Here is a 13,862-nt window from a genome sequence, read left to right on the forward strand (position 1 = left end):
GTTTGGCCAAAAACAATTAAAAACAGGCCTGATAGGGAGCTCTGGTGGCCTAGTGGCAAGAAGCTGCACTGCAATCCCAGAGGTACGTGGTTCAAATCCCCCAGATGCTCTGCTGGAGAAGGAGGGGCAATCTCCTCCTGCTCCAGTCAGATCCGATTTGACGGTACACACAAAAAATAATAAAATAAAATTAAAAAGAAAAAACAGGCCTGAGCTTGGTAGCATCACTTTCGGTCCACTAGCCACTCAATAAATATTTGTTGGAGAAGAGTACTGAATATCCCATTGACTCAAAAAGAATGGACAGATAGGTCTTGAAGGTGCTGCAGTGAGAATGTTCCTTGAAGGCTAGGATGACGAAGCTTCGTCTCACATATTTTAGACATACTGCTAGGAGAGACCATTCCTTGGAGAGGAACATTATGCTTGGAAAGGTGGAGGGTCGACAAAGAAGGAGAAGACCCTCAGTGAGGTGGATTCATGCTGTGTCTGCAGCAACAGGCTTAAGTGTGTCAGAGATCATAGCTATGTTTATTGCTGCATTGCTCACAATAGCAAAGAGATGGAAGCAACCCAAGTGCTCATCAACAAATGAATGGATAGAGAAGCTGTGGTATATTCACACAACGGAATACTACGCAGCACTGAAAAACAAGGAACTCATAAAATATTCTCGAAAATGGATGACCCGGGAGGACATTATGCTGAGTGAGACATCTCAGTCACAAAAAGACAAATACTGCATAGTGCCACTGTTATAAAATAGGACTGACATTGAGGTTGGGTGAAAACTAAGAAAAGAGGGGTTAGATAATGAACACTGCATTGAAATAATGAAGAAAAGAACTGTCAAAAAATAAATATATGATTAGGTATTATTTTCATGACAACAGTCCAGAATAAGAGGTGCATAACAAAGTGGACTGAGGGGTGGGGAGGAGGGAAGAAATTGTGGAACAATGAAAGAATTTTTTTAAAGAGAAAAGTGAACTGGGGTGGGGGGCAAGGTAGGAAGGAAAATGTGCAGCAATGAATGCGTGGAAATCCAAGTTTTCTGTAAACTTTCGTTAAAATATCAATTTTTTTTAAAGTGTGTCAGAGATGATTAGAGTGGCACAAGATAAGACAGGACTCAGGTCTGTTGTTCATAGGGTCGCTATGAGTCGTACTTGACTCTACGACACCTAATAATAACACAGACAGGAAAAGGAGAGGGAGGGAGAGAGGACTGTAGGGAAGTGGAAAGGAGAAGAAGTGGGAAGGGAACAGGAAATGAGGCTGAGTTGTTATCTTCCAAGCCCCCTGGGAGTTTGGTTCAGAAAGCGGCTGCCATGACCTACAATGGCCAGTTCACTTCACGGCAAGAACATCGTCTCCAGAGCCATTATTCCATGGTGGTCCGTTAGAGGAGAAAACTTCTTGGAACAAGACTGTAAGTGGTAGCCATTCCCAGGAATGCTGGGATTTTCATGTTGTGGATCCCTGACTCACCTTCCAGACACCTTGGTGACGCTCGGGTGACGATGGCTGGCCTCCCTCAGGGCACTCGTCACACACAGGGTGAGACCTGCATTCCTCCATCCCAGATGACTCAGTCTACACACCAGCCAGGCCTCACTTCAGCCAGGCCTCACTCCAGGCAGACCTCACTCCAGGCAGGCCTCACTTCAGCCAGGCCTCGCTCCAGGCAGAGCTCTTGCAGCTCCTGCTGGCTGGGCCCCTCTTCCTCCTGACCTCACACATGCCCAGCACTGAGCTCGTAATCTCCTTCCACTCCCCACCCCAACGCTCAAGCCACAGTCACCGAAGCCTTTGTGTACTGTTCTTTCTCTCCTTCTCCAAGGATGGCTAAGTGTGTCACCATCTTTTTGAGGGCTGGAGAGGATCCCAAAGGAAAGTGGAAAAAAAGCAGCCATGAACCCTACCTGCTCAAAGTCCGGTCTCCTCACCCACTTCTAGAAGTCTAGCCCTTGAAGGTGACCCCTTGGCTGCCAAAAAAAAGCCTCCCAGTGCAAGGCAGGGACACTCTGGTCTGAGCCCCACTTGTCTCACTGGCTTGTGGGGAGTCCTGGAAGAACTAGGAGAAGCTGTGAGAAAGGCAGTGAGCATCCCGTGGGAGGAAGCAGGCGGTGAAACATCGTTTGCTCACTGCCATGGACCAGCTGATGGTGGCTGTGCGTCCAGACAGATCTGCCCACTCAACCACCAGCCTTGCAACTCAGGTCCCTTGCCGTCCTGGGGTGGTATTTTCCTTACACTGTTTTCTCGTAGCCCAGGCAGCCCTGCCTGGGAAAGACCTTTAGGATTTATTTCTGCTTCTCACAGAGGGCTGACTGCAGGCAGCAGAAGTGAAGGGTCAGTGTTCCAGCTCGAGTGGGCAGTCCCAGGCTGCACACAGGGCAGCACAGCTGGGCACAGTCCGTGGGGCTTCCTGAGATGCTCTCAGAAGCATCAGCAACTTCAAAATATATAGGCCAAAGTGCTTTTGCCCGTAGAGTGACTCGTGGCACTATTGTACGTGAACTCTTTGTGAGTGTCAGTGTCTCACTTTACAGATAGGGAAACCGAGGTCTAAGTCATACGTGCAGTGGGGGACTGAACGGGATTTATCCTGTGGACTCCCTGTGAACTCTCTGAAGGCGCGTCTCTGACTTTCCACCTCTATGTACCCTGAGCTAGTCAAGGACATCGCCAAACTTGAATTTGAAAAGATTAGATAAGCAGTCACACCTAGAGCTATTAATAACTAATCACTGTGAGGGAAGAATACATATTTACAAATGAAAACTATAAAAATGTGATTGTTGTTGCTGTTAAGTACCATCGTGTAGACTATGACTCATAACGACTCTCTGAACAATGGATCAGAACCCTGCACCATCCTCATCAATTTTGACGTACTTGAGCCCGTTACTGCGGTCACTGAGTCAATGCATCTGATTGAGGGTCTTCCCCTCTTTCCCCGACCCTCCTCTACCTTCCCAAGCATGATGTCCTTTTCCAAGCACAGGTCCCTCCTAACAACATGTCCAAAGCCTGTGAGATGAAGTTTCACTCACTTTGCCTCTAAGGAATACCCAGCTCGCACCTCCCCCAGGACAGATTTGTTAACAACAGTTAATAGAAAATTGTAGCAGCTGGGGGGAAAAAAATCAGTGCTTCTGAGGAGACAGATCATCTAGACATGATACTTTTTGGGTCACCCTGCCTTCAGCTGGACGAGGAATTACAGTAGGAAGACCACGAGAGAGGGCAAGAAAAATGAGAAACAAAATTCAAAACAATAATAAAAGACCCAGATTTACTGGCCTGACAGAGGCTGGTGAACCCACCAGTACTTTGTTCTGTGGCATTTTGTCACCCTTCAAGGCTGGAATTGAAATAGTCCCCATGCTTCCACTTTCAGCCAGGTGACAGACAAATTTATAACGTGATGAGCAATATCTGAGAGGAACTTCCTCCTCAGAACAATCAACCAAACAAGGTCCAAAGGGCAGCATTTGCCCAGGGAGAAGGGAATCAGAAGGATGAATGGAAACAGGAAACCCAATGGGCTTGGGAATGAGGATGTGGGAAGAATGCTGTTACAAAGTGAGGACTGTCCTCAGTGTCACAAAACATAAATAGGGCATAAATAGTGGAATGACAAACCAATTTGTTCCACAAACCTTCACCTCAACCACAATAAAAAGTTGGGAAACAGAAAATAAACACAAACGACAAATCCCAACGAGCTGACTTCCTGGCTGAGGACAATGATAAGATGAGATGGGTCATGAATTTAACTACATAGCCTCATGAATAAGGCAGAGCCAAAAACTGATCGCTTTGAATTGTGGTGTTGAACCTACCATGGTCTGCAAACGAATAAACTTGTCTTAAAAGGTGCGCATGTGGCCAGTCTGCCTTTTAGAGACATGAATGGTGAGATTTCATATTATAGGCTTTGAGTAGGCTGTCAAGAGGACAGTCTTTGGAAAAGGCTGTTTGTTACTCTGGGAAAAGTAGAAGGTCAGCATGGGAGGAAAAGACCCTCAAGGAGATAATTGACACAGTGACTATGAAAATGAGTTCAAGTATAACGATGATTGTAAGAATGGGGAAGAACTGGGTAGTGTGTGTATTAGATAGATAGATAGATAGATAGATAGATATGATAGATGAATGGATAGACAGACAGATAGATAGATAGAAGATAGATAAATGGATGGATGGATAGATAGATAGATAGATAGATAGATAGATAGATATGATAGATGAATGGATTGATAGATAGCTAGATAGATAGAGATACGACAGATTGATAGATGAATGGATGGATAGATAGATAGATAGATAGATAGATAGATAGATATATGACAGATTGATAGATGAATGGATGGATGGATAGATAGATAGAGATACGACAGATTGATAGATGAATGGATGGATAGATAGATAGATAGATAGATATATGACAGATTGATAGATGAATGGATGGATAGATAGATAGATAGATAGATAGATAGATAGAGATACGACAGATTGATAGATGAATGGATGGATAGATAGATAGATAGATGACAGATTGATAGATGAATGGATGGATAGATAGATAGATAGATAGATAGAGATACGACAGATTGATAGATGAATGGATGGATAGATAGATAGAGATATGACAGATTGATAGATGAATGGATGGATAGATAGATAGATATCCCAAAACTAAGAGACCACTGCTATCAAGTCGAGTCACACTCACAGAGACTCTATTGAGTTTTTGAGGTTGTTAGTCTAAATACATGGAGACTGCCCATCTTTCTTCCTTAGAACTGCTAATGGATTTGAATCACTGTACATGTTCAGCCTTTTAGTTAGCAAGACAGCACTGCAGACTAAGCCACCAGAACTCCTGCGCGCGCGCACACACACACACACACACACATCTGGAGCTCTGGTGGTCTGGTTTGTAAGGAGTGTTTTTTCTTTTACCATCCACGGCCTATTCAGCACTCTTCTGCAACACCACAGTTCAAAAGCATTGATTCTTCTTCTGTAATCGTTAGTTATCGTTCAACTTCAAATGCATGTCAAGTAATTTAAGAGTATGGCTTGGATCGGGTACATCTTAGTCTTTCAACTGATGTGTTTGCTCTGAGCACTTTGCCGAGGTCCTTGACAGCAGATTTCCCCTGATGCAACAGGCCTTTTGTTTTCTTGACTGCTGCTACCAAGGGTGCTGATTGTGGAGGTTCAGAAATGAGTCACATAATTTGATGGGTGGAAGCAGGGGTGGAGAAAGGAAATAGGAAAGATCCGGTGTGGAAAACAGTATATACAAGCTTTGTAAGTAAACTAGCATAAAATAAAAAGTTTATTTTTAGAAAAATTAAAAGATGTCCACAACTACTGCCTTTCTACAAAGATGGCACCAAAAGTGAAGAAGGAAGCCCCTGCCCCTCCCAAAACTGAAGCCAAAGCAAAGGTCTTAAAGGCTGAGAAGGCGTCCTGAAGGGCATCCACAGACACAAAATAAAAAAAGAAGAAGATCTGCACGTCATCCACCACCCACCTTCCAGCGGCCTAAGTCTCTGAGACTCCGAAGGCAGCCCAAATACCCCTGGAAGAGCGCCCCCAGAAGAAACAAGCTTGACCACTATGCCATCATCAAGTTTCCCCTGACCACTGAGTCAGTCAAGAAGGAGATAGAAGATAACAACACACTTGTGTTCATTGTGGAAGTCAAGGCCAACAAGCCCCAAATCAAACAAGCTGTAAAGAAACTCTATGACATTGATGTGGCCAAAGTCAACACCTTGATCAGGCCTGATGGAGAGAAGAAGGCCTGTGTTCGATTTGTTCCTGACTATGATGCTGTGGATGTTGCCAACAAAATTGGGATCATCTAAACTGAGTCTAGCGTTTTCTTTCTAAATTTATGAAATTTTTATCACCATAAAAAAAAAAGTTAACAGCAATGAATGAATGGAAATCCAAATTCTCTGTAAATGTTCATTAAAATTATTAAAAAAATATTTTAAAATAAAAATATAAATTAAAAAAAAAGATGTATTCAGGAAACAAGAACAAAAGATATTTAAAAAATAACATACTCTCTATAAAAAAAAGTTAAAAAATGTCCAGGAGTACCAAAAAAAAAACCCTAGAAATATTATTTCTTAGAGTTGTCAGTTAAATTCATGTATAGAGCATCCCCTGACACCCTAACTTCGTTTCTGACTCTCACCAGCGCCGCCCCAACAATGAGGTGAGATTGGGAATAGGATAGGAACGTTGGTATACATAGCAGTAAATGTAGTATTAGCTTCTTTTTAGGTTTAAAATCTGTTAGGTTTTTAGGCCAGGTCAAAATGTCTCTTGTGCATCAAAACAACTGTGCGAGAAACAGCTGCAGTCAAAACGGCTGCAGGAAAATTCCATGGACGTGCCCCTGCAGGAACCCCTAACACCAACTTCTCCACCCTGCCAGCTTGAGGTCAGTGTGGCTTCAAGGGTGGCATGTGTGTCAGCCAGACCTGGCCTCCCAGGCAAGAAGTGAGTAAACAGGAGTCCTGGGGAAGACCATTTCTCCACAAGCGCCTGTGGTGGATTTTTCCAAACGGATGAAAGGATGCCTTTGTACAGAGCAGAGGGAAAAGAGAATTCACTATTCCGTGGCTCCCAGCTCTCCATGACCTCATCAGTGTTGACTTTCTCATCATTTCATCTCCCTGGGAGCTAGGAAGATGGTGGAGAGCGTGGAGTGGGTAAATCGTGCCACTGTCCCATCGAGAGTGGTCAGAGAGAGTGAGCAAAGTGATCACCACATTCGTAAGAGAGGACAAGGCCCTGAAGGAAGAGGGGACAGTTAGGGGACTCTAAAACAAAGTCACCTCTGCTTTGGCCAAAGCTGCCAAGGTTTCAAATGCTTACCAATTAAACCTTGCTTTTTCCAGATAAAGAGAAAGCCAGAGTTATTTTTCCCTGAGAGGAAACAACATGGAAATGATACCGGCCCTGTAATTTAGGCACTTCCTGGAAAACCATAATTACCCAGCCACGTCATAAATTACCCCACTGCCTCTCTGCTCCACTTGGAATCCTTGTTCTATTCTTGAAGTCCAGCCCCACCTTGGGAAACAGGACAACACACTTTAAATGGTTTCTCTATTTACCGTTTTCTCTTCCAAGGAGCTTTTTATAGTCCACGCTGACCCTTGAACAGCTATTTTAACTTCCATATAAAAGAGTATTTTCCCAAGTGAGTAAAAAGGGAAGAAGTGAGGCGTTATTTTCCACAACCAGAAAAAAGAGAGAGAGAGAGAATCATGCTTACCTCCTGATTTTACTCCTTCTGCAAGAGATGTAGAGAAATTGTGGTTTTTCAGGGAAAGCAGAACAATGGGGCGGAAAGGTCATGCCACCATCCAGAAGCCCCTCAAGTGGTAGTGCTATGCCATCCGGTGACTTGGGGGCACATGGGCAGAGCATCAGATGACATCGAAGCAGGCATTAGGCATTGAGGTATTGTTGACTTTATAATTACCACTCGACGTCTTTCATGCTCTTGGGAAGAAAGTCTCTGGTTGGTGGTATTGTTATGTGTCGTCGAGTCAAGTCATAGCAACCCTGTGCATAAGAGCTCTGAACCCTGCCCTATCCTGAATTAATCTCACTGTGTCTGACACACCTACCCTCATTATCCCAGTTATTGTGTCAGTCCATCTCATCCGGGGTCTTCCTCTCCTGTGCTGTCCCACCACCCTTCCCAGCATGATATCCTTCTCCAAAGACTGATCCCTCCTGGCTACATGCCCAAACTATGTGAGACGGAGTCTCAAAATCCTTGCCTTCAAGAAGAAGCTTGATTTCACCCTCTCCAGAACAGACCTGTTTACTGAGCAAATTTTCCCCCTTTTCTAATTCCATCTCTTTGCACATTTCATTATAATACTTTTATAAAGTCTTCTCAAGATGTCCTTTGAAATCTTCTGTTTATTTCCTTTACTTTGGCATTTCTTGACTTTCCTTCAGCATTTCGTGAGCTAAAACAACTGAAAATTCAAGCCTCGAGTTGAAATACTGAAGAATGCTAAGGGAAAATCTTGAATGACACAGGAAGCATAAAAAAAAGATGGGGGAATACACAGAGTCTCTCTATCAAAAAGAAATTATTAACATGGAAGCATTCCAGGAAGTAGCATATGTTCCAGAACCAATGACAGTGGAAAAAAGAAGTACAAACCGTATTGAAGGTATTAGTAAAAAAATAAGGCCCCATGGATGTTTCAATAAACAGATACAGCCCTGCATGTGATCACCAGTCAGTGTCTAGAAATTCTGAAATAGTCACCTAGCCAACTGTTGTTGTTATGTGCCGTCGAGTCGCTTGTACAACAGCCCTAAACTCCGCTCTGTCCTGTGCCAATCGCACCGTCTCTGACACTCCCATCCCGATTACCTCAGTCACTGAATCAATCCATCTCATAGAGGCCTTCCCCTCCTGCGCTGTCCCTCCATCCTCCCAAGTATGATGTCCCTCTTCAAGGACCAGTCCCTCCTTATATGTCCAAAGTATGTCAGACAAAGCCCCAGAATCCTTGCCTCCAAGGAGCAGCCTGGTTTAACCGTCTTCAGGATGAATGTTTGTTTTCTTGGCAGTCCATGGTACCCTCAATACTTTTCTCCAGCACCACAGCTCAAAGGCATCAATTCTACTTCTATCCTCCCTAGTCATTGTCCAAGTCTCTGATGCATAAGAAGTGATTGCAAAGATCATGCATGGCCTGTATCAGGCGCACCTTAGTCTCCAGAGACACACCGTTGCTCTTGAGTACTTTAGAGATGTCCCTAACAGCAGACTTTCCCATCGCAATACATTTTTTTATTTCCTGGGGAAATAACACAACCTTGCTTGCTGAAAGTGAGGAGGAATTGAAGCACTTGCTGCAGAAGAAGATCAAAGAACACAGCCTTCATACAGACATCTCAACATTAAGGAACAAAGATCTTCACCAATAGGCCAATAAATAGACAATATCATGAGAGATGGAGAGAAGATTAAAATGACTTAAAGATTTCATTTTACTTGTATCTACAATCAACGCCCTTGGGACCAACAGCCAAGAAATTAAAAGTTGTGTTGCACTGGGGAAATCTGCTGTCAAGGACAACTCCAAGGTGCTTAGGAGCAATGTCACTTTTTTTTTTTCTCACTTTAAAGACTAAGGTGCTCCCGAGTTAAGCTGTGATGTTTTCAATTGCTTCCTATGCATCTGAAAGTTGGACAATACGGATGACAGAAGACAAATCAATGCCTTTGAGTTGTGGTGTTGAGGAAGAATACTGAATGTCTCATGGATTGCCAAAAGGACAAACAAATATATCTTGGGAAAAGTGCACCAATGTTCTCCTAGGAGGTAAGGATGATGAGAGGTTGTCTGGCATGCTTTGGGCATATTGTCAGAAGGGACCAGTTGTTGGAAAAGGACATCATGATGGGAAAGGTGGGGGGATAGAGAACAAGAAAACCTTTAACAAGATAGATTCACATACTGGCTGTATCTTATCAGACATGGTAAAGATGGAGCAGGAGAGGGAAACGTGAGGTCTATTGTTCATGGCATCACTATGAGACGTTGTGGACTCAAGAGTCCCTAGCAGCAACACCCCTCTTTCTATTTTACTTAGGAACATTTTTAAGGCATTTCTGCAAATATAAATGTTTCAGCGAGCTCTGGTGGCCTAGTGGCAGGAAGCTACACTGCAATCCCAGAGGTGTGCGGTTCAAAACCACCAGATGCTCTGCTGGAGGAGTGACAATCTCCTCCTGTACCAGTCAAATCTGATTTGACGGTACACACACACACACACACACACACACACACACACACACAATAATAATAATAAAAATAAAATAAAAAATTTTTAAAAAATAAATGTTTCATTTTATTATGCATTTTCAATATCTATTGTTTTCCTCTACTATACTAAAGCAATGAGTTGTGTTAAATTATATTCCTGTTATTTATTCCTGGGGGGGAGGGGAAAGTCTTACTTGACTAAAATATTGCTTCCTATTAAGTTTTTCCTTGGATTATTTGCAAATTTACTTATATTTACAATCAATTGTTTATGGACAGTTTACTATGCTGTGGGCATTATAGTGATTCATAGTAGTAAACACACACAGACTGTTTGTCTTCATGAAGTTTACCTTTTAGTAATCTGCTAAAAATATACAATGAGCCCTAAAAACACTGGAACTGCCACCCAAGCAGATATATGCACATCCATGTTTATCGTGGCTTTGTTCACAACAGCAAAGAGTTGGAAACAACCTAAGTGCCCATCAACAAACGAATGGATAGAGAAGCTGTGGTATGTTCACACAATGGAATACTACTCTGCATTGAAAAACAAGGCACTCATGAAATATTATACAAAGTGGGTGACCCTGGAGGACATTATGCTGAGTGAAATATCTCAGTCACAAAAGGACAAAAATTGCATAGTGCCACTGTTGTAAAACAGGACTGACATTTGGGGGGGACTAAGAAAAGAGGGGATAAAATGTATATTTCATTGAAATAGATGAGAGAGAGAACTATTTAAAAGAAATATATGATTAGGTATTATTTTCATGACAAGAGTCCAGAATAAAAGCTGCATAGTAAAGTAGACTCGGGGAGGGGGGTGGGAGGGAGATTACTTAACAATGAAAGAATTTTTTTTCTTTTCAAAGAGAAAAGTGAACTGGGAGGAGAGGTGGGCTGGGAGGAAAATGTGCAACAATGAATGAATGGAAATCCAAAGTCTCTGTAAACGTTCACTAAAATTTCAATAATAAAAAAAATATATACAGTGATTTACCCAAAAAAAATCCCTCTATTTCATGCTCATAAGTTTATGGGTCTGTGAGCTGCATGAACTTGTATTTACTATTCTAGCGCACATTGTAAGGCTTTTTATTGAAGAGGGTCACACTCGGGGGAGATGTGGTAGCTTAGTGGTAAGGAGTTGTGCTACCAGCACCAAAGCAGTCAGTTCCAATCCATCAGCTACTCCACGAGACAAAGATGGACGATCGTCCCCATGTGATTTATGGCCTCTGAAAACCTGCTGGAGGGTCAGCTAGGAGCTGGTGGACCATAACAGCAATAACAACATCACACTGAGAGACAACAGCACAAAACCTCTGTGGTCTGTGGCTGAGCAATTGTAAAACCATAAATCTGCTCAAGATGTAGAGTATTTTTACTACTTGTTAATTTTTAATTGGTTTTGGTCAAACATTCTTCTAGGTCGTATAGCCCTGGTCTGTCCACTTGCTGTACAGAGGTAACTTGTGGTTGCTGCGAAGCTGAACATTGTGACACTGATGTGTCAAACGCGAGAATGGTTACCCATGGTGGACAGTGTTTGGTGGAGCTCCCCGATTAACACAAGCTTGGAAGCAGGAGTGGCATCCACTTCTGGAATAGCTTGCCTCCAGAAATCCTATGAAAGTGGAGAAATGATGCAAGTTATACAAGCGTTCAGGTCTTTTGTTCATAGGGTCACTATGAGTCACCTACAACTCAAAGGCACTTAACAACAACAACATTTCATTTAGCAGATCTGTGTTTTTATTAACAAGTAAAATTTGGCTTTTTCTTCCCTTCTCAGCTGTTGATATGTTGTAAGGTTTGACTTCATCCCTCTTTCCAAGGGTCCTCTCCCCTTGACCCTTTTTCTCTCTTTTTCACTTTAGTACTGTCTACCTTTCAGTAGCCATACCTTGGTTCTATTGCCTTACTAAACTTTTTTCACTTGTGCTAAAAAAAAAAAAAGTAAAATTTGGCACTCAAGTTGTACTGGCCAGTAAACAACTTTGTATGTTCTCAATGTCCTCATCCTTGACTTTTCCATGACTTCATTGAAGTGGGAACATGTATGTCCCCCCAGTAATGTGAAGCCACGTGACATGCTTTGACCAGTGAGATGTGGACAAACAGATGGCATGTTCAGCCTTTGCTGGCTTGGCTCCTTGCCATGCTAGTCTCTCTGAGAAGACATTTCCCAGCAAGCTGCTGGTCTCAGAATGAGGAAGCATGTGAAGTGGAACCAACTTCACCTCTTCAACGTGGAGCCTGAAGCCGAGTCTAGACAAACACAATCAATCCTGAGTTGACAACAACTTGTATTCAAAGTCCTTTTTTTGCCTCAGATATTGCATTTTTGGCAACAGATTGCCTAGAATCTGAGAAAGCTAATTAACATGAGGAAATGACTTGAAGACGTTTTCTTTTATTCTAGAGTCTAATTTCCTTAAAAAGTCAAAAAGAGCTTAGGTATTAACACATCTGGTCCCGGTGTGCTTTCGAGGGTTAAGTCTGTCATCACTTTCCCCCCACCCACCCCCCCACCCCCGGCAAATATCCATAAGCACTTTATTACAGATCTGGGAGGACATTGAGATTCTCCCTCAAAAACTGCCTCGGTCATTGGGCTTTTCAAGGAGCCCTGGAGGCCTGATGGGTATGCGCTGCAAAACCAAAGGTGGATGGTTCAAATCCACTACCTTTTCTGAGAGAGAGAGATAAGTAATCACCTTTCCAGGGGTGTTCAGCCTCTGAAAATCAGCTGGAAAGATGTGGATTGATCCTGACACCATGGCAAAGAGTTTGAGAATTTTTTTAATGTTACCAAAGAATCATTGATATGCTCCAAGTTTTAAAATGATTGCTTATAATATTCTAATTCTTTTCGTTTTCTCATCTGTAGTTGCAGTTATGTGTTTTCTCTCATTCCTAATCTTGTTTGTCTTCTCCTTCTTCCTTTCACTTTGGATTATTAATCGCATGTGTGAAGGGTTTTTAGTTCTTGCTTTTCATTTTTTTTAAAGAGCTGAGGCTTACTTGTCCTTTGATTATTTTTATTGTTGTTTTAATTTTATGAATTTCAATTTGCATCTTTTAGTTCTCTTTTCACTAAATTATTTTCCTAACTAAAATCAGATTCTGGTTTCTTTTCATGAATCTTGTTTTTCTGTAAACATGTCGTTTCTTTGTGTGTTTTTTTAAGCAATAAAGGGATCTAAAACCATAAGGTTTCCTTTAAATGTAGTTTTCAGTATAACTGCTACCTTTGGCATCATTTATGTCATCGCTTTCTAGATTGTTTGTGATATAACATTTTATCTTTTATATCCAAGTGTTTCCCAAGAGCAAATTTTCTAATTTTCCAGTGGATTAGACTTTTGTATCTTGTCTTAATTATTTATGACTGGTTTTACTGTGCTGTGATCACAAAGTGTACTCTATAAAAGTAACAGTCATTAAAGATTGTTAAGGATTCACTTGGAATGGTGTACATGATGGATTATTAAAATGCTCCTTGGAAATTCTTTATTCAGGAAATAAAAATTCTATATAGTTGGGATCACCAAATGTATGAGCTGATTCGTTTATGTTTATAAATTTTCAAGAAAGTTTAAAACATTGTTCTTCTGACCTTACCTGACTTCCATTAGCTAAAGTGAAAGGTCAAATGATATTAGTGTTTACCCCTAAATACTGAAGTATTTAACTGTTAAGTTAAAGTGCATGTCCTTGACGGCATTAATTATGTAATCACCTGAGCTATTATGAATATAGACTTTACAGGTTTTTAACACTTGGAATGGGGGGGAGGGATATTGTGCAACAATGAATAAATATTAAAAAAAAAAAAAAAGAAAGTGAACTGAGGGAGAGGGAGGGAGGAAAATGTGTAACAAGGAATTAAGGAAAATCCAACTTTCCTGTAAACTTTCATTAAAATCACAATTTCTTTTCATTTAAAAAAGAAAAAAAAAGCATTGTTCTTAAAAATATAGAAAGAATTCTTATTAAAATTTC

The sequence above is a fragment of the Elephantulus edwardii genome, unplaced genomic scaffold (assembly GCF_000299155.1).
Source record: "Elephantulus edwardii isolate Elephantulus edwardi_28Jun2011 unplaced genomic scaffold, EleEdw1.0 scaffold00027, whole genome shotgun sequence".
Lineage (NCBI taxonomy): Eukaryota > Metazoa > Chordata > Mammalia > Macroscelidea > Macroscelididae > Elephantulus > Elephantulus edwardii.